Source organism: Lepisosteus oculatus, unplaced genomic scaffold (assembly GCF_040954835.1).
Source record: "Lepisosteus oculatus isolate fLepOcu1 unplaced genomic scaffold, fLepOcu1.hap2 HAP2_SCAFFOLD_67, whole genome shotgun sequence".
NCBI classification, from domain to species: domain Eukaryota; kingdom Metazoa; phylum Chordata; class Actinopteri; order Semionotiformes; family Lepisosteidae; genus Lepisosteus; species Lepisosteus oculatus.
Window position 1 is genome coordinate 126,929 of NW_027168224.1, and position 24,468 is coordinate 151,396.

General features: G+C 45.6%; 4 non-coding genes across 4 annotated transcripts; 3 read left to right on the top strand and 1 right to left on the bottom strand.

Moving 5' to 3' along the window:
- Positions 1–8,923: 8,923 nt before the first annotated feature.
- On the top strand, positions 8,924–8,996 carry trnah-aug (transfer RNA histidin (anticodon AUG)). The gene has a single exon. It is a non-coding gene; the product is annotated as a tRNA-His (tRNA).
- Positions 8,997–21,733: 12,737 nt separating this feature from the next.
- Positions 21,734–21,805, bottom strand: trnah-gug (transfer RNA histidin (anticodon GUG)). The gene has a single exon. It is a non-coding gene; the product is annotated as a tRNA-His (tRNA).
- Positions 21,806–22,006: 201 nt separating this feature from the next.
- trnae-uuc (transfer RNA glutamic acid (anticodon UUC)) lies at positions 22,007–22,078 on the top strand. Its single transcript has one exon. It is a non-coding gene; the product is annotated as a tRNA-Glu (tRNA).
- A 451-nt stretch (positions 22,079–22,529) lies between these two features.
- Positions 22,530–22,602, top strand: trnav-cac (transfer RNA valine (anticodon CAC)). Its single transcript has one exon. It is a non-coding gene; the product is annotated as a tRNA-Val (tRNA).
- The last annotated feature ends 1,866 nt before the right edge of the window (positions 22,603–24,468 follow it).

The following is a 24,468-nucleotide window of genomic DNA, read 5'->3' on the forward strand; positions in this document are numbered from 1 at the left end:
TAAAGGTACCAGAAGTCCACTAGTATAAGCATTAAGTCACTGTCACCCCTGTTACAATGTGATTGCTACATATCTTCATTTCCTTGGTTTTTAAGGAGTAAGAGTGCAGGGGGTCTAAATCTGCGATCCAGTGTGTTGAAGTATTTCACAACACTACCTGTAGCCCGTCTGGAAATCAATCCTCATTCTGATTGTTGCCCTGGGCATGTACCAATAAATCACTGAGCATATATATATATATAGCACTGTGTTGAAGCTAGAGACCTGTATGTAATAATATGATGCTAAAATGTTATTTTCAGATATATTAATGTAATAAATGATTGCTTATGCTTTATAAACAAATCTAATTAAAATAAAAGCTTAAGTTTTGTATTTATCTTGTATCATAGAACATGATTTTCTTTGTATTTCAAGCCCACAAAGTGTCCAAATGACGCACTACATGATATAAGGAAGATTATCACATGCATATCGGTATTATCTTTCTTATGAAAATGCATTCCTTTCATTACCTTTTACTTTTTAAAATGAACTCAAATTGTGTATAATGTAATAATTTAAGTAGAATAGATTCTAATAATATAATGATCCAGTGTGTTGCACTACTTCACTGCTTCACTGCTCTATGCCGTCTGGAAATAAATCCTCAGACTGCTTACTGCCCTGGGCATGTACCAATAAATTACAGGAGCACATCTATATATCACTGCGTTGAAGCAGGGGACACACAATCACTGCAAACACATCCTAACTACAGTGTTCCAGCACCACTGACCTCATCCAGAACGTATCATTTCTTGAAAGGGATTGCTGTCCGAATGCACATCTGAATCCCAAACAGAATCTCTAGTAAAATACGATCATTTGTGAAACAGGTAAATGACTGTCTCAGGGGCCCATTCCTCATTCTCAAGACACATGTATGCAGTACGTACACCATGCATTGAGCAATAGGGATTAAAGACACCACAGGTAAGGTTAGAAGTCATTCTGACTATATTCTAAAATATTGGACTCATATTCTTATGATGGCTGACATGATGCTGCGTTTAAAACCGGGGTTAATGGACATTATATGACTGTCAATTCTGTTTTGTTTTGGAGACTCTTGGCTGCCTATGTGGTACAGTGCAGCGTGAAGGAAACATTTTCCAAAACTGTGTCAGCTCAAAAGTTGTAAGAGAACCTCTCCAGCTGCTTTAACTCTCTTCATTTTTGTCATTTAATTGTCTGTCGGCACTATGTGGCAGTGTTGCATGACAACCCATCTCACCACGGAAAGGAACCTAACAGCTTTGGTAAGAGAGGAGAAATGGACCTGGCCCGTACAGGGCTCGAACCCACAACCTTGGCGTCACTAGCACCACGCTTTAACCCACTGAGCTAACCGGCCTCACAACAGTGGTCCTCTCTGTGCTGCAAAAAATCGAACTCAGGGAATTTCTTTTGTCCTCCTTTGAATAGAAAGCTGTGTAATTCAGTGTACGGGCTTTCTCATGCAGTTTCATGGTTCTTGTAACCCAAATCCTACACTGGCCTGAAGTGCCCCCCCATTTCACAGCATTCTTCAGCTGATTTAAAATGTACCTAAAGGAGGAGCATTATTGAAGACCATCAATTACCAAGAGCTTTTGTCAAAGGTTTTGGTGGTCATTTTTAATGACCACAGAGCGCTGTGACCTCGGTTTTACATCTCATCCAAAGGACAGCACCCTTTTATAACACAGCTTCTCCGTCACTATGCTGGGGCATTGGGACCTGCACAGACCTCAGGGTGAGCGCCCCCCCGCCGGCACTGTTACGTCCCAGTGTGTGTTCTGTGTGTTTTTCTGTTATGTCCACACTGCTGACCCTTGATTGTTCTCCCTTCCCCATTGGCCAACCATCACACCACTGTTTCAATATGATGTCATCATCAATCAGCCTTCAGCCAATCAGAACATATTTTATTCACTATATAACATGGAGGCTTTCAGAAAGAAAAGGCCTTTTGTTTGACTTTGGTCCTTTTTGGTTTTGGTTTTCGCTTCGCTTCGCTTCGCTTCTTGTTATTGCTTCGGCTTCGTTTGTTGGTTTGTATTGCTTTGTGTTTGTGTATTTTCGTATAGCTTCGGCTTTGTTGTTTTGTTGGTTTTACGTTAGTTTCTTTGTACTTTCGTTTGTTTGTGTGTTCATCCATGATTTGTCTTTACCTTGCCCAGGTGTTACATGTTCAACTTATGTGTTCTTTTGTACCCTGTCCTGTTGATTACTCTTGTTTTTCCTTATTTGTATTCCTGGTTCACTTGTATTTTTGTGTGAACTTTTGTATATAAGGTTAGTTTAGGTTGTTGGGTACACTTACACACTTAGTTAATTTTGTATTAGTACACTAGTTTAGTACGGGTGAGTGCCATTTGTCTTGTATGGTTTTGGGTAGTCAGTGCAGGTTAACTAGGGTGTTGAAGACGCAGAAGACCGTGTGTTTCTGGTTTTTCTTTTGTAGTCAGATTAGCTTTCCCTCACTGTCCTAGCCAGCTCCATTTTGTTTGTTATTTTCTTTTCTTTGGCAAAACTCTAGTTCCTTACCCTTATCACGCTTCCTAGTCCCTCACCAAAACCCATCTGCTTCCAAAAGAATTATCCTAAATGTTACACCCCTTTTCCCCTAGACACTTGGGGTCGTAACATTATTGGGGGCTCGTCCGGGATATCAAATTCCCGTCCTAAGGATTTTTTTTTGTGTTGCAGAATTTTGGTGTTGGTACAGGATTTTGATTTGTGGATTGTGTTTTGGCAAGGTACTGTAGTTATGGCTACTTTTGATTTGCGAAAGTTTGTGGAGGAACCTTCCTTTGAGCAGCTGGATAAGTGTAGGAAGGACGAATTGCTCCAAATTGCTGATTACTTCCAGATTCAGGTTTCGACGCAAGCTCTTAAAAGGGACGTCAAGAGACCTGTGATGGATAGATTGGTAGAGTTAGAGGTCATTGCATTAACGAGCAGGTACGCCGGTTCTCCTGGGGCTGGTGCTAAACCTGCTATGGTGGTGGAAGAACAGGACGAGGTGCAGGGGGTGGCTGAAGACTTAGTGGAGGCTGAGGTCAAGGCCACCTTGCCTCCCTTTGAACCGTTCTCTCCGGTCTCCACCGGGTCAAAAAGCGATACTCGCCTGAAAGTTCATTTGGCCCGCTTGCACATGGAGGAAAAAGCCCAAGTACGCCAGGCAGAATTTGAATTGCGCCTTGCAATTCGTAAGATGGAGATCAAGGCGGAGAAAGAGGTTAAGCTCCGACAGCTTGAGCTAGAAGCACGAAAGAATGCTCCTGCTGTGCAGCCGACCTACTCCGAGGCCTCTAGCATGTCTCCTTTGCAAGATCCACTCTCTACCACCTTTGATGTAAGTAAGCACATTGCTTTAGTACCTCTGTTTAGGGAGACGGAAGTTGATTCGTACTTTGGTGCATTCGAGCGAATTGCCACATCACTTCGTTGGCCTAAGGAGGTTTGGTCACTGCTTTTGCAGTGTAGATTAGTGGGCAAAGCTCAGGAAGTTTGTTCTACACTTTCTTTAGAAGAAAGTTTGAATTACAATACTGTGAAAGCTGCTATCTTACGGGCTTATGAATTAGTTCCTGAGGCATATAGACAACGCTTCAGAAATCATCGTAAAGTGTCAGACCAGACATTTGTTGAATTTGCTAGAGAGAAGGGCACTCTCTTTGATAAATGGGTTGTAGCCAGTAAAGTGAGTGACTTTAACTCATTGCGTGAGTTAATGCTCTTAGAGGAATTTAAGAACTGTTTGCCTGAACGCATTGTTGTGTATTTGAATGAGCAAAAAGTAACTACTTTATCGCAAGCCGCTGTTTTGGCAGATGAGTTCGTGCTCACTCATAAGAATGTTTTCATGTCTGTGCGTGCGGAGAAGACTTTGTCTACTCTAAGTTCCCAGTCTCAGTCTCCCCCAGTAAAAACTAGTTCCTCACGTCTTAAAGAGGAGCGTGAATGTTTTTATTGTCACAAGAGAGGTCATATAATTGCAGATTGTTTGGCCCTAAAACATAAGCAGCAGCAACAGCAACATCCTAAGAGTGCTGGGTTTGTTAAGACTGTCTCCCGTTCTGCTATTCCTTTGTCTAGTGAAAACAGTCTCCCTGACCCTAGTTATGAACCATTTATTATGGAAGGATTCATTTCGCTAACAGGTTGTAAGAAAACCGGCTCAGGGACGCCAAATATGTAATCATAGTGGCTCTCTGAAGGCACCAGTTCTGTAGGGTTTGGGCATTTACTGAGACAATTATTAATTGTAGCAGTAAATCACAAAGTTGATTCTTTTGATGGCTTTAGAATCCAACCATGCGACATAACTCAAACAACGCACACACACAGGTACTAATACACGAGGATACATTTATTAATACATAGAATATGCATGTAAACCTAACAGATCTTATCGAGAGGGTTATCAGAATACAAAAGGTATATATTCAGTCAGTTACTAAGTGTTACACATATCAAGAGGACATACGTTCAGTATATCATTCATTTATACCGTTTCGTAATTGAACTTGGTTACAACTTCTACATTAGATACTCAAAACAAGTACATAACTCTTAGGAAATAAATTGATATCAACTGGTTGGGATAACAATTGAATTCTCGAGCTGTAATGCATTGAAGTTGAATACTCATCCAATTTCTGGGGATTCAGATCTCCTGCGGGCACAAAGAAACAGTTGCAGGCTGTTGCTGTCAAATCCGCGCTCTCTGGCTCGGTGCCAGGCTGTGATGTGCGGCTTGCAACGATGCGCTGCTGATGCTCACTGTTGGCTTTAACTAGCAAAGTTTGTGCACAGGAGAAAAGATGACTGTGGGTCCCAGCAAGTCAGGAAGAGGACCTGTTCGTTCCTGATGAAGAGCTAGTTCTGAATAGTGATTCAGCTGTCCACAGTTCCGACCTGTTCACGAGGCTTGCTGCTGGTGCTAACCTCGAGTGGATCCTCTGGTTAGTCTCTGGCAACCTCCGCTCTAGACTCTTAGAACAAAGGAAAGTTCTGGCACTCGGACACACTGGCCGTTCCGTGGTTGTCCGGGCTGAGTCTCAGGATGGTCAGGAGGCGCGCTGCGAGAATGTCCTGCCCTTGGGATCCTTCTGCTCCTGGGCCGTCCTGCCCTGGAATTCTCCTTTGAATTCCCTTTAGAACAGTCCACAGAATCCTCTCCAGAATCTTACTGAATCTTACTGAAGCCGAATCTTGTTGAATCTCTCAGGCTCTCTGTGTTGCCTGTTTTTACCTGGAGGAACTTCAGCTCATTGATTGGTTGAAAGTTCCATGGGCATCAGAGTCCCATGTGGGTTACTCGGCCCTACCAGTCCCTGATTGGTTGATCAAGGTGAGATATGAGTCACTTACTCCTGACACTTAGGAATGCAGTCCAGATGTCCAACTGGCACTCCCTAGACAGATAGGCACCAATGGATGACCATTGATCATGATAGCCAGGCTTAGCTAAGTGCATCCCCCTTTGGGAGCTGTCCTAATCAAACCTTATATCAGCTTGCATGAATAGTTTCTCTGTGGCTGCACCACAGAGATGAACAGAGAAATAATTTGGGAAAGCTCAGAAACACTTAATTATTTCTTATTAATAAGCCTCGCCGCTACAAGGTAAACCAGAAGACCAGAAAACAATTCAAATATTTAGAGATAGTGGAGCAGCCCAGTCATTTATTGTTGTGGATGCACTGCCTTTGTCTGATAAATCTTTCTGTGGTTCGAGTGTATTAGTTCAAGGCATCGAAATGGGTTTTATGAAAGTGCCTTTACACTGTGTACATCTACAATGTGGTTTAGTTACTGGATTTGTTAGAGTTGGGGTATGTCCTTCGCTACCTGTTAATGGAGTAACTCTTATTCTTGGAAATGACCTGGCTGGGGGTAGAGTATAGCATATTGTTTGATTGGTTTTGTCTTCATTGTCCAAACATTAGATGTTTGTTTTTATGGGTGGGGGTGTTACGTCCCAGTGTGTGTTCTGTGTGTGTTTTTTCTGTTATGTCAAACAATGTCAACCATCACACCACAGTTTCAATATGATGTCATCATCAAACAGCCCTCAGCCAATCAGAACACATCTTATTCACTATATAACATGGAGGCTTTCAGAAAGAAGAGGCCTTTCGTTTGACTTCGGTCCCGTTTGGTTTTGGTTTTCGCTTTGCTTCGCTTTGCTTCTTGTTATTGCTTCGGCTTCGTTTGTTGGTTTGTTTTGCTTTGTGTTTGTGTATTTTGGTATAGCTTCGGCTTTGTTGTTTTGTTGGTTTACATTAGTTTCTTTGTTCTTTCATTTGTTTGTGTGTTCTTCCTTGTTTTGTCATTCCCTTGCCCCAGTGTTACATGTTCAACTTTTGTGTTCTTTTGTACCCTGCTCCTGTTTATTACTCTTGTTTTCCCTTATTTGTATTCCTGGTTCACTTGTGTTTTTGTGTGAACTTTTGTATATAAGGTTAGTTTAGGTTGTTGGGTACACTTACACACTTAGTTGACTTTGTATTAGTACACTAGTTTAGTACGGGTGAGTGCCATTTGTCTTGTATGGTTTTGGGTAGTCAGTGCAGGTTAGCTAGGGTGTTGAAGACGCCGAAGACCGTGTGTTTCGGGTTTTCTTTTGTAGTCAGATTAGCTTTCCCTCACTGTCCTAGCCAGCTCCATTTTGTTTATTTTCTTTTCTTTGGCACCACTCTAGTTCCTTACCCTTATCACGCTTACTAGTCCCTCACCAGAATCCCCCTGCTTCCAAAAGAATTATCCTAAATGATACACCCCTTTACCCCTAGACACTTGGGGTCGTAACAGACCTCTAACTCGTTTCCTTAGCTTGGATTTAAGCCACAAAGCAGGCTTCTACTGTATAAACGTCTAGAGGAATCACAAGCTATTTGAGAGGCCATCATCCCAGGGGGAACTGACAAAGTCTATGCCTAAACACCTAGCGCAGTCTCTCGAGAGACTGTCAAAAATCGCTTTCTCCTTTTGCGTTGCAAGTAAGTGAAAACGCAGTCTCAACCCAGAGCCACTTGGCAGCAGCGGCACGTAAATACTGTTACTGTTACTGCTCGATACCGACGTTAACCTACTATACCATGTTCAGCCACCGCTAGAAAATGTTCGGCTCTAGTACCGGAGCAAACGACAGGAGGGCCAATGTCGAACAGGCACACGTGTCAGACATGGAGAGCGACTAGGATGGGATTTGAACCCATGCGTGCAGAGCACAATGGATTAGCACTCCATCGCCATCGCCTCGTCGGGGAAACTGGACTGTCCGGACATGAGCTAGCGCGCTCCAGATGATCTTTTTCATTTTTTTCCCTCATACTCGAGGGTCATTTTCCTGTTCCACATGCGATTTCAACATTTTCCTTGGGAGATGTCAAGCCAGCACGCCACTGCTGTGGTTCAGTGGCCAGTGTGGAGTTCAGAGGCCCTGTTGTACACAGAAAGCACATTGAGCTCCTTGGACGTGAAAAGTTCCAGATAAAAGCCATTTGTCATCCTTTCTCTTGGTGTCGATGTTGCTATTGTATGTAAAGGTGGCAACTTGCTCAGCGAGCAGGCGGAGCACACACCGAATGCAGATGTGTCTGAGTGGTGTGTCCAAGTGGCTGCAAAAGGACAGCGCTCCCGGGGTGCCGTGGCTTAGTTGCTTAAAGCACCTGTCTCTTAAACAGGAGATCCTGAGTCCGAATCCCAGTGGTGCCTTCTTTGTTCTGTCTTCTTGAACAGAACTGGTCCTTACAGACAACCGCCTACAGCTAGACTTAATTAAATGCAAGTATTCATTTCCTGTCTTTAACGCGACTTGTTTTTCTTAAAATGGATGCAACTTGCAAAACATGAAATACAAACATTGCTAATCAGCGCTAGCGGCTGGCAAAAAAAAAGAAGTCAGCAATGTTTTTTTTCTTTAACCTTAACCCTGCTAATGGAGAAGAGTTAAACGACCGAGTCTATGCAGCTTAAACGGTGCTCATGTCGGGTTCTTAGCTGAAAGGGTTGTAAATCACGCTCACCCCAGTCCTTAATCTTTTAAAAGGATACAAAATTGAACCTAGTCGCCACATCACATACATCCTGTTCAACGATAAAAAGGTGACATCTATCCTCGATCCAGAGTAAATCCCACTTTGAGGGCATATTGTTTTCCACTTTACCATGAGTTGGGCTCAGCTGCACAGAGGCGAGAGCAGAGCAATGAGGTCACGGGGACAGGGGAGTCACACGCTGGCGGTTTAAACACGCGGAAGAAAACTGAGGGATCCACAGTATGTGGACCCTCCGTGCGCCATCAGTCCGCACTCCGGACTCTGAATCCTGCCATCCAAGTTAAGATCTCGGCGGAACCTGAGGCGCAGTTCCTTCTTAAAACGTAATCTGGTGAGCATTTCTAGAATCGTACTTGTATAGATGCAGCCTTTAATGTGTTGCTAGGTTAAAATTGATGACTTCTTGAACTTCAGTAGGAAACTTCCCTCTTGATTTCAGATTTAATTTCTTTATTACAGGGGCGCTTTTATGAAGACAGAGTCATGTTCAGGTACTTTGCTTGATGGAGGAAGCATATTTCGGACTCTGTGATCTGCTCACCTGGAAAGGTCTGCTGTACTACTACAAGAGAGAAGTAGAGTCTGGAAGAATGGACAATTTTATGATGCTTTGGAAGATAATGTTTTTTTTTTCTTTGAAATCGAAATGAATCAGAATATCAGTGCAAAAGACAAACTCTTGGTTTGGTTTAATGAGATATGGTTTTAAAACAGACAAAATGTAGAAAACAGGTGTTTCTCACTTTTGGAAAAGAATGGACCGGGGGTAATATTTTACTAGTTGCAGTGCTGATCTCACTGGGTTACAGTCCTGCAGTGTCACACCAGGGCCAGTGGCGCAATGGATAACGCGTCTGACTATGGATCAAGAGATTGCAGGTTCGACTCCTGCCTGGCTCGGGTCGTTTTTAAACGCATCGCGCTACTCCCTAAGTAGTCTATGCTACTTACTGCATTGTAATCGTACCCAGTAAGAGATTTCCTTCATGTAAATGAACTGCACCTGACAGCTTTAGAAAAACACCTGGGCTCAGTACGGTGCTGAGAGCTCAGCGTTGCTGTTCTAATTAGCACGCACTGCATCGGCTATGAGCCCGAACCTTTCAATTATTCCGATCAGTAAGTCAACACGTAGTCCACATGAACGGTAGAAATATTCTCGTCTGTCTCTTGTTTGTATAGAACTGAATGTCCCTGACAATGTACTGTTAGTTTTAATTGAAGAACGGCATTTGTGTTCAAATATACCAGACAAGTTTATGTAACTGCTCATGCGACACTCAGTTGTAATTAGTCAAGAAATAAAGTCGAACAACAGCTGCGGGTTTGATTCTGAACGTATCAGATTGCAGCGCCTTTTACTTCCATTGACAAATGATAGAGATTCGAAGAGAGATCCTTCAGACCAGCAAGCAAACCCACGGCTATTTCGGTTTTCTATCTAGGCAACGTTGGTGTGTGCAATAGCATACATGAAAGCGTGATGCAATTTCTGTGGTTACATTTGTTGCACGTCATGCACAGTAAGAGTGTTTCTAACACCAAATAAAAAGTCAACAATTAGCGATCACGCCTTCTCCTCAGTTAACCCACTGAAACCCTTGCTGTTAACAGTTCTTTACTGCGTGCTTTAAGAGCACCTACACATCGTGTCGGTTCTTACAGCTTTATTCATTAGGTTTTCAAAGGCATAAGTAGAGCACCAGAGGTGCGAACGCAAAATGTGTGGTTATCTGAAGAATTGCTTTCCATGGCAGCGGGGCCAAGCGATTTAGCGTTTTTATAGTACCAGGAAAGGAGAAGCGGCACTCCGCCTCTGCCGCGCAGGCACAAGGTGACGTGCGGCAGACGCCGGAGTCGGCAGGTTTCGAACCTGCGCGGGGAAGCCCCAACGCATTTCGAGCCCATCGCCTTAACCACTCGAGCACGACAAATGCGGGCTCCCCGCCGCCGCATTCCTCCTATAATCAAACACGGACTGCGAGGTGGCTGCGGAAACCTTTTTAAAGTTGCTCTCCGTTAAAAAAAATACCTTTCACAAGATTCGTGCCGGCAGACAGACACGCCTCAGAGGGTTTAAGGCTGGCTTCACGTTCAAATGATAAAGTCCCCCAGTCCGGATGTCAAAATGCAACTTTGGCAGACAGAAAAAACATCAACGAACCAAAAATGTGGACAAGGATTTTACAAGCTGCACCACACTGCACTTTCAAAAGCATTCGTGTTAGACGCAGGAATTGCCTTTGATTTGCGCGCTTACGAACGCCATGGAAAACGAAACAAAACTAAAGCCCTCAGCTCCTGCACTTGATTATAATCCCGTTACGTGTCGAAGCAGGAATTTAAGTCATCCTACCACTGCAACACGGGGAATAGAGGGAAATGAGCACAAGCTACGAATTGTCTCTAATCAGTCCCTACAGTTGTAAGACGCCTGGAAGCGTGCACCCCCATCATTAATCTTTGCGCATCTGTGCAAGGTAAACTCTGGAGCAGTCTCTGAAACGGCTCAAAGGAAACACGTGATTGATTCCATGTGCATCTGGGGTTCATTTCTTATTTACATTTAATTCAAGGGAAAGGCTTGGGTCAGTTTCAGACGGCCTCCAACAGCGAGATTCAAGCGCCCCACCTTCAGCCCAATCTGCGCCGCCAGAACGCCAACGGCTCCTCTGGTCTCCGGGGTGCGGTTGTGGCCCCGTAACCTAAAGTGTTGGTGGCAGACAAATGGAGACTAACAGGTGATGTCCTAGGACATGACTACATTGTGACACTCGGTGGGGATGGTGACCATTGCTTGGAAAAGAGTGCGAGGCCCCTTTAGAAAAACATTTTGTTAACAGGCATTCTGCCTCAGCCTAAACACCTATAGCTTGCAAAGCGCATGCTATTAGACAGGCACCTCTGCAAGACCTTAAGAGTCTCTTAAACTAGTGATAGTAAGGTGTTCCCAATGGGCGATGTTCGGCTTTCAAATCATCTCTCCGTGGAAGCGCCGAGATGCAGCTGTTTAAGGCTTAGAAGCAGCTGACTGTTTTACTACCTAGCTGATCACTGTCAGTCAGGGAGCTTAGAGGTGAAAAGCCTGTCTGAGAGACAATTCGCCGTCGATCAGTTCAATATGTTCCGTACCAGCTCGGCGCACCTGAGATCATCTTGGTAGCCGTGTAGCTCATATGAGTGAAAGCGTGTGTGTCAGGACTCTTACTTGGCCATCCCAACATACGGAATTTCTTCTGTTTCAGCCACTCTGTTGTTGATGTACTCCTTTGTTTTTGTCATGTTGCAAGACCCAGCGTCTTTTGAGTTTTAGATCACAGGCAGACACCCTGACATTCTGCTGTAGAATTTCCTGATACATCTCGGAATTCATCGGTCCCTCGATGATTGCAAGCCGTACAGCCTCCGCCATGCTTCCCAGGTGGGATGAGGTTTTGGAGTTGGTATGCGGTGTTTTGTTATCTCCAAACATAACACTGTGCATATTTACCAACAAGTTCAACTTTTGTCACGTCTGTCCACAGAACATTGTTCCATGAGTTGTGGAACATCCATGTCGTCTTTAGCAAACTTGAGAGGGGCAGTGGTGGTTTTTTTTTGGGGGAGAGCAGTGGTTTCCTCCGTGGTGACCTCGCATGATCACCACTCCTGTTCAGATTTCTTCTTATGGTGGACTCATGAACACAGACGTAAGACAAAGTAAACCACCTGTTTGCTAGATCCCATCCCCACTCAGCTAGTCAAAGATTCCCTCGAAGGACTGGCAGGACCTATAATTAGTATGATGAATGCATCGCTTGCGTCAGGCGTCGTACATGATCAATTTAAGGTAGTGGTTCTTAGACCGCTCCTTAAGAAGTCAAATTTGGATCCACAAGTTCTTAACAACTACAGGCCTGTCTCAAAGGTCCCATTTCAATCTAAAAGTCTTGAAAGAATAGTTGTTGCCCAACATCAAATGGATTCAAATAATATACTTGAGAAATTTCAGTCTGGTTTCTGAAACTGCATTAACAAGAGTCGTAAATTATATTCTCTTAGCTACTGATGCGGGGAATGCAACAGTGCTAGGTTGCAACAGTGCTAGGAATGCAAACTTTAGGTTGCGCTTCTTCATGCTGCATCATTGGCATGAGTGGAGCTTTTTAAACGTCTGTACTTACTGCGCCCCATAAGAAATCGTTTGTCCCTGTTCAAAAGAGATTGTGCGATGTCCTGCAGCGTTCGCAAAGCAAACCTTTGACAGTTTGAATAGAGGAATTTATTCTGCTTCCTGTGCGTGCAGTAGTTACAAACTTGAACGTCTTTACACGATCTCCTGCAGTTTTCAGGGGGCAGGCTTGGTCAGATGGCTTGGAAAAACGCACTGTGTTTCGGCTCGGGAAACATCATGAGCAGTGTCCTGCATGTTTTCTGTGTATAGCTGTCTTTTAACGCATACAGAATTCATTCGAAATCATTGATTTCTCCAATTAACAAGGGTCCCTTAAATGATGAGTCAAAGTAACATCTAATCGGATTAGTTTCCTTAGAGCTGGTTCAGAGTTTGCTCAAGAGTTTACCTATCACAGATGCGCAAAGAAGAATGTTGGGGGTGCACGCTTCAAGGCACCTTACAGCTGTCGGGAGTGATTCGAGACGATTCGTGGCGTGTGCTCGTTCCCATATACCATACGCACCGGCGTGCAGTGCTAGGATGACATACAATACCGCTTGGGCACGTAACGGCGTTATATGCAAGTGCGGGACGTGAGGGTTTTCGTTTGTTCGTTTTGTTTTGCTCTGCTTTGCTTTGTTTTGCTTTCCATCGCGTTGGTAAGAGCGTAAATAAAAAGGCGATTCCTGCGTCTACCACTAATGTAAGAGCTATTTCAAGTGCGACGTGGTGCGGCTTTTCAAATGCTTGTGGGCATTTCTCTGTTGTTGATTCTTTTTTTGTGTGTAACAAAGTGGCATTTTCATGTCCGGACGGGGAGACTTTATCATTCCGACATGAAGCCACCCTTAAGTCCTCTGAGGCGTGTCTGTCTGCAAGGCTTGTATTTTGGAAATGTTTTATTGAAACGGAGAACGACTTTGAAATAGGCTTCCGCCGGCGCCTTGCGATCCAGGTAAGATTGTAGCAAGAACGCAGCGGCAGCAGGGCTTGCTGTAGTCGTGGCCGAGTGGTTAAGGCGATGGACTAGAAATCCATTGGGGTCTCCCCGCGCATGTTCGAATCCTGCCGACTACGTTGTCCGCCTCCAGTCGGTGTGTTCCGGCGCAAGCAAAGAAGCGCGCCTCTTTGCTGTTCCTGGTGGTTTTAAAACGCCCAATCGCTTGTACCCGCTGCCTTGAAATAAATTCTTCAGCATCCGCGAATGGCATTTTGCAGCTGGAAGCAGATGTCGACGCTTTTTGCACAGAGCACCAAAAAAGCGTCTTTTTTGAAGGCCCAGACACTGAGCATTGGTGTTTCAGTGGTAGAATTCTTGCCTGCCACGCGGGAGGCTTGGGTTTGATTCCCGGCCAATGCAGTGGCTTTTGCAGCGAGCGGCTCCATCACTTGCATCCCCTTGCAACTCGCAACTGAAAACCCACTGAAGCTAAGCAGGTGTGAGCCAGGTCAGTACCCGGATGAGGGTAAGCTACAGGGAAAAACAAAGCTTCCAGCTGGAAGCGGTGTTAATGGTGCCGGCGGGGGGGCGCTCACCCTGAGGTCTGTGCGGGTCCCAATGTCCCAGCATAGTGACGGAGACGCTGTGTTGTAAAAGGGCGCTGTCTTTCGGCTGAGATGTAAAACCGAGGTCATAGTGCTCTGTGGTCATTAAAAATGACCACCAAAACCTTTGACAAAAGCTCTTGGTAATTGATGGTCTTCAATAATGCTTCTCCTTTAGGTACATTTTAAATCAGCTGAAAAATGCTGTGAAATGGGGGGACACTTCAGGCCAGTGTAGGATTTGGGTTACAAGAACCATGAAACTGCACGAGAAAGCCCGTACACTGAATTACACGGCTTTCTATTCAAAGGAGGGCAAAAGAAATTCCCTGAGTTCGATTTTTTGCAGCACAGAGAGGACCACTGTCGTGAGGCCGGTTAGCTCAGTTGGTTAGAGCGTGGTGCTAATAACGCCAAGGTCATGGGTTCGGTCCCCGTACGGGCCATGTTCTTTTCTCCTCTCTTACCAAAGCTGTTAGGTTCCTTTCCGTGGTGAGATGGGTTGTCATGCAACGCTGCCACATAGTGCCGACAGACAAGAGTGTTGCGGGAGAAGAGAAAAGTGTTTGAAGATTTAAGAGTGTCTTAGGTGGAGTCAAAATCAAGTGTCACAAATGCAACTGGGAGGATTTCCAATGTTTAATATGGTAAAAATAAGCAGAAGTTATCTGCCGGTCATGGCACAGTCTGCCATGCTTTTGTCAGATACTGTAAAGTGGTGTCGAACTGGAGCCTCACCATTTGCATATGTGAGGCTCCAGTTATACATCGAGTGTCACATTAAATGACAAAAATGAAGAGAGTTAAAGCAGCTGGAGAGGTTTTCTTACAACTTTTGAGCTGACACAGTTTTGGAAAATGTTTCCTTCACGCTGCACTGTACAACATAGGCACCCAAGAGTCTCCAAAACAAAACAGAATTGACAGATAGGAGAAAATTCCCACTCGTCCTGAAGTTCCCAAAATCCAGCACTGAGCGTAAACAAAGTGTCTAAGTAGCGTGGGAATGCTAACCCTAACCCTAGCTGGAGTTTGAGCAATCCAGCACTGAGCGTAAAAAGATGAGTCAAAGTAACGTCTAATCGGATTAGTTTCCTTAGAGCTGGTTCAGAGTTTGCTCAAGAGTTTACCCAGTGGGCATTGATTCGTCGCATATACGTATATTCACGGCGAAAATACGGCTATACGTATATATACGTCGCCTCGACGTATAATCAACGTCGAATTGCAACCGTAAAATCGACGACATTAATAAACGCATATATAACGTCGAAAACACATCTAACACAGTGCCTGAGGCTTTTTACTGTATGTATCGTGTGTGCCGCAACTAGGAGTATACGGCACTCTGCACAGTGTACGAAGTAAATTATTTTCGCAGTAATTAATTTACACTTGTATAATAAATATAGTAAATATAATAAATTAATTACTGCGAAAATAATTTTCTTCGTAAATCCTGCAATCCAGATGATTGGGGTATTGGTGCATGGCTACAGTCTGTGCTAGGAACATGGAGAGGGTCTCTGGTTCAATACATATTTGTGGGTCTGGTATTATTCGTTATGATCATATCGTTAATATCCTGTTTGAAAAACATGTGGACTAAAGCTGCTGCTTCTGTGCTAATTGTACGCCCTGAAGGGATCATGAAGGTCAAAAAATGATTTCATGGGAAAGATTCTCTTATCTAGTGGCAGAACCTGATGGGTAGAACAATATAGCTTTAAGGGGGGTTACCCTTGGGAGTGATTCCCCTAGATGCAAATGATTATTGTGGTTTGTTTGTTCATAATAAGATGTTTTGCAGGAACGGAACAAAGAGAAATTTTACAACTTCAGCTAGTATTGTTCTACAAAACGTCACAGCTGAGGCAGGGGAACAATGTGTAGATTTTTCTAAGAGTTATTACCCAGTTGTTGACCAATCTGTTGACCAATGTTGACCAAAAAAGCCTAGGATTATGCTGGGCTCCAGCCCACAGGGATTTACCTGTGCTGTAAGAACTAATGAGTGAATAAGGAGACTGGATTCTGGTGAAAGACTTCAGGAAAAAGAAATGGTGTTCACTCAGGTGGAGGGGGCTGTACCAGGTGCTGCTGACCACTGCCACTGCTGTGAAGGTCACAGAAATGGTGCCCTGGATTCATGCTTCCCACTGTAAAAAGGTCACAAACGAACTGAACAAAGCGCAGGAGTGATGTCTCCACAAGGACAGATGGGGATAACCTGCTTGGGACTGATGTGCACAGCCTTTTTCCTTTTTATGTAGAAGCCTGTCACCACCCCAAAAGAGGAAGAATCTAAACACGAAGCCTCTTTGTATACAAACTGGCTGAATGAAACTGATAATGAGGGGGATATGAGTAATTTGTGGTATAAATTTATAAATCATACTGTAAAGTTAAAGAAATTTAATGCATCTTGTTATATATGTGCTTTAATGCCTCATTCTACAGCCTCACCCATGCGACTTTTTATGAAATGTACTCTTTTATTAATATCATGTTAGAAGGCTTAGACGCTATCAAACAAGAATTAAGGGGAGTTAGATTAATGGCACTTCAGAACAGGTTCGTGCTGGACCTTCAAAATGCAGCATCTGGAGGAGTCTATGCTTTAGTAGGAGACTCCTGTTGTACATATATTCCAGCTAATGACTATGATTACGGAAATCTTACGCTCGCTATTCAGCATTTAAAAGAACTAAAAGACAAGGTGAATAAAGAGAGAGGCATAAAAGATACACCGGCTTTTCTCTCCTGGTTAGAATCACTGTTTGGGCCAGGGGGAATGTTTTTCTTTTAAGTTACTAACACCGATTATAGGGGCTGTGATACTTGTCTTCCTGTTTTTATGTTGCTGTATGACATGTATTATTCCAATGCTTCGAAATATGGAAATATGGTACCTAGGGGGATAAACTGTTCATCCTTCCAGTCTGGAGAATTGGCAGCTGTCTGACGTCAGTAAGTGATCCTTAAAAAATTAATAGTTCCATGACAGTGTGCATCACCAGAAAATCAATTTCAATGCATTAAAACTCTTGTTATCCTTCTGATCATTGAAGTGTCATTGCCCCAGCACTGTATACTCTTACTTTTGACGCCTGTCTGAAGTTGGATCCATTTCTAAGAATGGTGACTCACATATCCTCATGCTCAACTTTGGCTCAACCACACAAACTATGAAGTTAATCATCTGCTTTTGCTCCAAGATTTATGTTACTAGGCTCTCTCCTGGGGATCCTCGTGTTCAAACATTGCCCTTATTGTGGATGATCCATGACAGAATTCAGGGAATTCAGAATTCTGATACCTCAGCTCAGATTCTGACTGGGCAGACTGTCATTGCCTGGTGTGAATGTGTGCATATCTGTTTTTGTGCATGTTCTGTGGCCTGTTGTACAGTACATCACAAATGAAAGGGAAATGGAAAACTAAAATAAGACTCAAGTGTTTTATCTTTCATTAACAGTGTTTCATTAGTATCTGTGCTAGATCCTGTCATCCACTGCTTACCACGACAGGCTCTAGCACAGGATAGCAGCTAATACATTTAACAATCTCACTGCACAATGTTGTATATTCAAGGGCTGATCTTCTGTACTTTTTCTTTCACTTTTCATTTCCTAGAAACTCAGTCCTGCCAGGAATAATCTGAGAACAAAATCAATCTGAGTGAAAATCTAAGCAGAGGAAGATTGTTTTACAGAGTCAACAAGGTCTTATTCAAGGTCATCAGCACTAACAACATTCTCTCTGGAGACAGGCGATAAGAAAATTGAAAGTGTGTATTGTTACATAACAGCAGAGACTATGAGTTATGCTATCATGAGAGTGGTGATGGATTTTTTTCATTGCTTAGTTTTGCAGGTTCTGTACATTTGAACATTCAAAGTGACTAAAGTAAAGGAGTTTTCCCTTTTTACCACATAATTCCCAAAGATCAACACTAATAGAAAGCCTAATTCCAGCCAAGATTCAATTACTGTCTCTCAGGCATCCCAGCAGTGGATTTCATGACTTCAGACAGCCATCTTTATCAGTGGAGAACTCAATGCTCTGAGGTTTACTGGCAGAGTCTCACACTGGGTAATATGTTGGTAAATAATGTCCTATGGAATTCTACTATTGATAAATTCTACTATGGAACTGCGATGTGTCCTGAAAAAATCTTCTATGATAGTGGTACAGTCCATCACACCCCACCTACAGCCTTTAAAAGAGAAAAAAATATTCTGATATTATGGTGGAAAAAGAGCCCTGGAATCTTTGTAGAAGGACAAAAGACGGAAAGAACGGGCAGTGTAACCATGGCGAAGAGAAGGGAAATATTGGAGAGAGCTTTTTTCATACACTTTTTATCATTGTTTTTCCAGCCCAACAATGATCAACAAATATGGGCAGGCGTCCTGTGCCAAATCCAATCTACCTTTCTTCCAAGCATACAGGAATGTCAGTGAATTAAATATTGACATATGAAAATACCCAAAAATATGCAATCACACATATGCAGTTTGAGCAAACATAAGACAATACCCAAGTACCACAAACTACCAGGCATCATTAGCAGTTCAGGTGGGGAGCTGTGTCAGCATGCGTAGGCTGCAAAGGAACAAGTAATAGGTCTATTCCATGCTTAAAAGAGAAGAAAGAAAACACAACATTTCAGCCGTGGAGCCCTCACACCTGAAGAAGGCTCCACGGCCGAAACGTTGTGTTTTCTTTCTTCTCTTTTCATCTAGTGTCATTAGCCAGTTCCTGTCAAAATAAAATAGAAATGGATAACATTCTAGAGAGAGTTTGAAATACCAAGGTACAATTTAAACCATATTTCTTCCACTACAACCACAATATTTTGGAGAGATCGCTGAGCCTAACTGTTCTGGCATGCCCGTTAGCCTCCGTCCTGCTTCAGCAATGAATGCAACGGGGCACATTCTGAGGGAGATGCGGTCAATCAGGTTGCAGGAAAACCACGCTATGCTTTTTTTTGAGATCCTGAAAAGGACAGAGGGGCCATGTATATGTGTGCAGCTGGATATGTAATTGCAGGTGGCGTAGCAAATTCTGCTGAAGCCCCACTGCCTGGTGTGGACGGTAGCTGTGCATGTTGCAGCAGAATTGTGCATGTGAGATCAAGGGGGCATGTCATGTGTTTGAGCACTTCACTCCCTTCCGGAAGCACGTGATTCCCTGAGTCCAAAAATATTTGTAAGTTCTTTGGATGACCTGTGGACCGATCTTTCACGATGAAGAATTCCTTAAGAAGAATAGATCTCGGCCCACCATCCCAATGCCTCCATCTCAAAACAGCAACCTCCCACTGCCCTTAGTCTGCAAGGCAGTCCTTTCAAGTGCGATGATGACGCCGGGACCTTCGTTGCCTATTGTACGAGCTGAACTTTTGTGCTCATCAATTCAACGCTCTTTCCATCAACTCATCTTGTCTTTTGACGCTTCGTGTTTTGTGCTCCTTTGACTATCGGCATATCGGGTGACTGCAAACACTGAAGTTCTTGCTTACGGAGTGTGGAATAGTGTTTTCAAGTGATCGCTGTTCTGTCATGTTGACGCCGAGTGAATCTTTCTTTGGCAACATGGGCAGGCTGACAGCAGCGCGAGCGAAAGTAATGGCAAATTTCTTGACTTATTTCTGAATGTGAATGTTCTTTAGAAAAGGGATGCGGCGTTGCTTCTCCCCCGTGTAAAGGTCACGCATTCCAGACGTGGTTATGAGCGAACAGTTGTCGCAAGTGTTTGAAAAGAGCAAGAGAGGAAGCAGCCCTGCCCCGTGTGAGGATCAAACTCAGGACCTTCAGATGATGAGACTGACGTGCTACCAACTACGCCAACGAGGCCAGCTGCAGTACACAGCCGGAAAGTTTGCCTCATGGATTTCAGTCGCCCGTTCCCTAATCTTTAGACGCCCTCTGCTGGATGTTGCATTTGCCTTTTGATCTCACCGATACTTTTTTGGTCTGTTTCTGTTGCAAGTCTGTTTTTCAGATCTCACCTAGCACAAGTCTCTCTGACTGAAGTGGCCTCTCTGCTTCAGCATCGTGCCCTCACTCAGCCTTTAAAAACGTCACTCGGACTTCTGACATGCTGACATGAAATGTCAAGAGAGAGTGGCGGAGACGCTTAAGGCAGAGAGAAGATGAAGAGGGGGCGTGGCTGCGAAATGATTGACAGATGCATGACGCTCTCCGTGACCACAGGCTAAAGGACACCTTTCGGCACATCAAGCTCTAAGCACACACCTGGAGGACGTGGGAAATGATCCCGCTACCTCTCGCATGCAAAGCGAGCGCTGTACCATGCAAGCTAACCCCCCTCGCTGGGGCTCATGCCTCGGTGTCGCCTAGTGCCGCTTGTTCCCCTCTTACCGGGTGCAGTTCACTGCCCTTCGTCTGCAAGGCAGTCGTGTAATTGCGGCTTTCTTGACTTATTGATGAAGGTCTGACTGGACGAGCGAATGACGCCTCTCCCCCGTCCTCAAGCTCGCTGACAGAATAAAATGGAAAGTGCTGCCGTGGCTCATTGGTTTAGGGGTATGATTCTCGCTTAGGGTGTGGGAGGTCCTGGGTTCAAATCGCGGATGAGCCCTTGTGTGTTCTTTCTGTCCTCGTCCACAAGACTGGGAACTGATATCCACATCACCTTGCAGCATCTGCTTATGGCAAACGATGGAATGTGACTAATGACTGAACGAGCCTGGTGAATACTCATCACGTGGCACAATGAGAGCGTGCAGTCAGCTGTCCAAGGCAGCAACCTCATTGCTCGTTCAAAAGAACACGTACTGAAAACTCATCACCACTATGTCGTAAATGAGCACCGCGATCGGTTGTTGTCATGCGTCCTTACCTGGGAAATGCAGAAGCAAAAACTGCCCTCTCTCAGCCACCGAAACGTGTGCGGCTCGCCTTGCACTCTCTGCGCCTCGCATATTTATGGAGCTGTCTGCTCTTCTTTCTGTTGAAGTACGCAAGTTATGGGGCGTACTGCAGACTATGATGTGCTCAATGACAGCTTTCAAGATTTGAAAACTATGAGCTTGATGGCTCAAGTCGAACGAATGTGGTTGTTACGCAATTGATGATCAAACGCACGTATTCTAACGATTCGTGAGAGTATGTTCTAAAGGTCCCTGGCTCGATCCCGGGTTTCGGCATTTTGTTTCATCGCGCTCTTTGTTCCTCTCTCCAGCGCCCTCTGCCTAAAGTGACGCGTCCCTTTCTCAGCCCGAAACGCAAGCGAGACACCAGCAGCAGTCCCTACAGGTTTCCGTAGTGTAGCGGCTATCACGTTCGCCTAACACGCGAAAGGTCCCTGGTTCGAGACTGGGTGCAAACAGCCTCTTCTTGCACGCTCCTGCACTTCACAGAGGTCTTGAACCACCAGTCATTTGTTCCCAATGTATTTCCGGTGCCTTCATGCACTCTTGTATTAAACGCACGTTTTTTCTGTACCTGGAGCCGATCATTTGCAATTGGGCTGTCCCGACAGACCAAGACGAGCTCTGTCGGCTCAAAAGCAGCGCAACACCTGCGAGAACAACAGAAAGATTAGTACCCAGCGGGGGCCTCTTAGTGAGCCCAAGATCTAATCAAGAATCGACTCCAGAAACAGGGCTTGGCGCATTGTTCCATACTCCGACCACTCTTGGTGTAAACAGGTCCCTCCTGGTCTCTGCATGAAATGCACTTTCCTGCGTTTGCTTTGGTGTAACTGGCTTCCCATGCATGGGCGAATGTGAAGAAGATCCTTAGTAAGTCATTGAAGAAACCCGAGAAGAGGTCGGAGTGGCCTCTGTCGTTCATCAACGATCCAGTCAGGCAGTACTCCTCTGTAAAGCGCCGTTTGTTCACATCGATTGGCTTTTTTTTGCCTTCATTCATGCAAGTAGTAAAAGCAGACGCCCCTATTCTGCCGTGACCCGGATTTGAACCAGGGTTTTTGCGGCCACAACGCAAAGTACTGACCACTATACAATCACGGCGAGTTACCGATACACACGTGGCAGGGCGGAAAAGGCTGTGCTCTCTTCGTGTGACATAATTCGGAAAAGTCCTGACGTTGCATTTCAACTGAGTCCCAGTATACATCGACCCTTCGACACTCTGAGTGACAACTCTCTTGCGTGTTTTCTCATATTTATGTAGTTTGCTTGCATGATGCCCGGAACAGCAGGGTTGTGCACTCCCATATGGTCTAGCGGTTAGGATTCCTGGTTTTCACCCAGGCGGCCCGGGTTCGACTCCCGTTATGGAAACGTGTCAATTTTGCCTCCTGCTTTCCAAAAGATCAGCAGTGTGTACGAAGGAGCCACATTAAAACTACTCAACGTGCAAAACGTGCGAGAAGAGGGGGCGCTTGTTTCCAGCCGAAACTTCTCGCGTGTGAGACGAGCTGACCATCGCTGCAGGAGGTGGGAGGGTCACTCTGGTAGACAGGGCTGACCTTCGGCAATAGGATTTATACTCTCCAAGATGATATTTGCACTTTCTGGAGAGGCGATTTTCTCCACTTCAGTAGCCCGATTTCGTCGATTGCGTGGAGAGGGCTGTAGAATGTGGCGCCGTCTTTCCTGCTCCGTCCATGACAGGCGTGCTGGTCTCTGGAGAGAGAGCACGGTCCATCAGCGCACCCCAATAAAGGCACTGGAAGCAGCTGAATCGCATTGGCGAAGCTCAGCGCTGGGCCGCTGGGCACATCTGACCACAGTTTCCGTAGTGTAGTGGTTATCACGTTCGCCTCACACGCGAAAGGTCCCCGGATCGAAACCGGGCGGAAACAGACCAGACTTCTTCTGTCGCCACGCACAAAATGGGATTGGGGATTGGGGATTCGCCTAGTGATCGAACAGACCCACTCACCTCTTAGTGTGGCGGGATCTGCACAGTGCATGTCGCAGCGCATCCTGCTTTCACTTCAATGCGCGTCCTGATGTACCCCGGTCTCCCGCGTGACAGGTGGGGACAGGTGACAGGTCCTATACTAACGAGGAAGACATCACTCTCTCCGACCCCCGGCATCGTGTCCCGACCCACCGTGCTGGAAGCCGACTCGTGCTGTGATTCCTTTACGGAGCAGAAATGACAACCGAGGAGCCGAGAGATCATTTCAGCATTTCGCGTCTGAACGGAAAACACAAACGACCAACTCGGAATGATTTGCCTTTGACGCTTATCAAAGCGTTCTTTGTGCATCGAACAGACCCACTCACCTCTTAGTGTGGCGGGATCTGCACAGTGCATGTCGCAGCGCTCCCTGCTTTCACTTCAATGTGCTTCCTGATGTCGAGTCGTGTGCCGTGCGGAGGCTCTGAAAGCGAGAGCAATGAAAAGGTGCACGACGCTGTGTTAGAAAACAGAGAAGTGAAAGGCAGTCCTTTCTCTAAGGAGGTAAAAGAAAAGCTACTCCCCGTCGGGGAATCGAGCCCCGGTCTCCCGCGTGACAGGCGGGGATACTTGCCACTATACTAACGAGGAAGACATCACACGCTCCGACCCCCGGCATCGTGTCCCGACCCAGCGTGCTGGAATCCGACGCGTGCTGTGATTCCTTTACGGAGCAGAAATGACAACCGAGGAGCCGAGAGATCATTTCAGCATTTCGCGTCTGAACGGAAAACACAAACGACCAACTCGGAATGACTTGCTTTGGACGCTTTTCAAAGCGTTCTTTGTGCACGACAACTGCGCCGCCTAGCAGATACAAATGGGTTGTACAACTTTGAAGTAGCAAATGGAAGAGGGCTAAGCCTCCTCTCTTTTAGCCCAGGTTCGATCTGTCTCCCAGAATCACCAGGGCGCACGCACACACACACACCCATGCCGTTGAAGTACTCTGCTTCATTTCTAAGGGCAACTCAACATTCACTCCTACCCCGAGTGCAGAAAAGACAGCGTCTGCAGCAACAGCAGCTCAGGTCTCTGCACAGGAGCTAAGCTGCCCCCATCTCCTCTGCTCTGCGGCTCCTACTGAGTGGAGTCCTGCCTGGAGCCGTGTTTGCAGGCGGCGGCTCCCCGCACCCTGTCTGTGCGTCGTGTCCAAGAGCTCCTGGGAGGAAGAGAGAGCCCTCCGACTCGGGGGCTTTTCCACGGTCTGTGTGAGGAGGGGCGGGTGTGTCCAGCAGCTTATCGAGCGGAAGCCTGGGGCGGCGGAGAGCTGTGATCGTGCAGACCTTGAGGTGTCACCTCTTTGTCTGCTTTCCCGCCCTCCCTCCGCCCAAGCTCTGCTCCAAAGTAGCCCGGCAACCCCTCACACCTGCACGTGTCACAACCTAAGGTGTGGTCATGAGACACCCATGGGGTGTTGTTCTGTTCTTGCTAATTGTTTCCTGCCCGTCGCAGGCAGGAGTCCATGCGAGGAAGATGCGCTGGACAGAGCTCAGAGGACGCACCTGGGTGGCTTTCCTTCTGAGTGACGTTCCTGCAACACTCTCCCGCTACTCTTGGTGCGCTCATGCCGCAACACAGGAAGGCTGGAGCAGGTGGCTGTGGGCTCTGTGCACCGCCGAAATAGCTCAGCTGGGAGAGCGTTAGACTGAAGATCTAAAGATCCCGGGTTTCGGTGTTTTGTTTCATCGCGCCCTTTGTTCCTCTCTCCAGCGCCCCCTGCCTAAAGTGACGCGTCCCTTTCTCAGCCCGAAACGCAAGC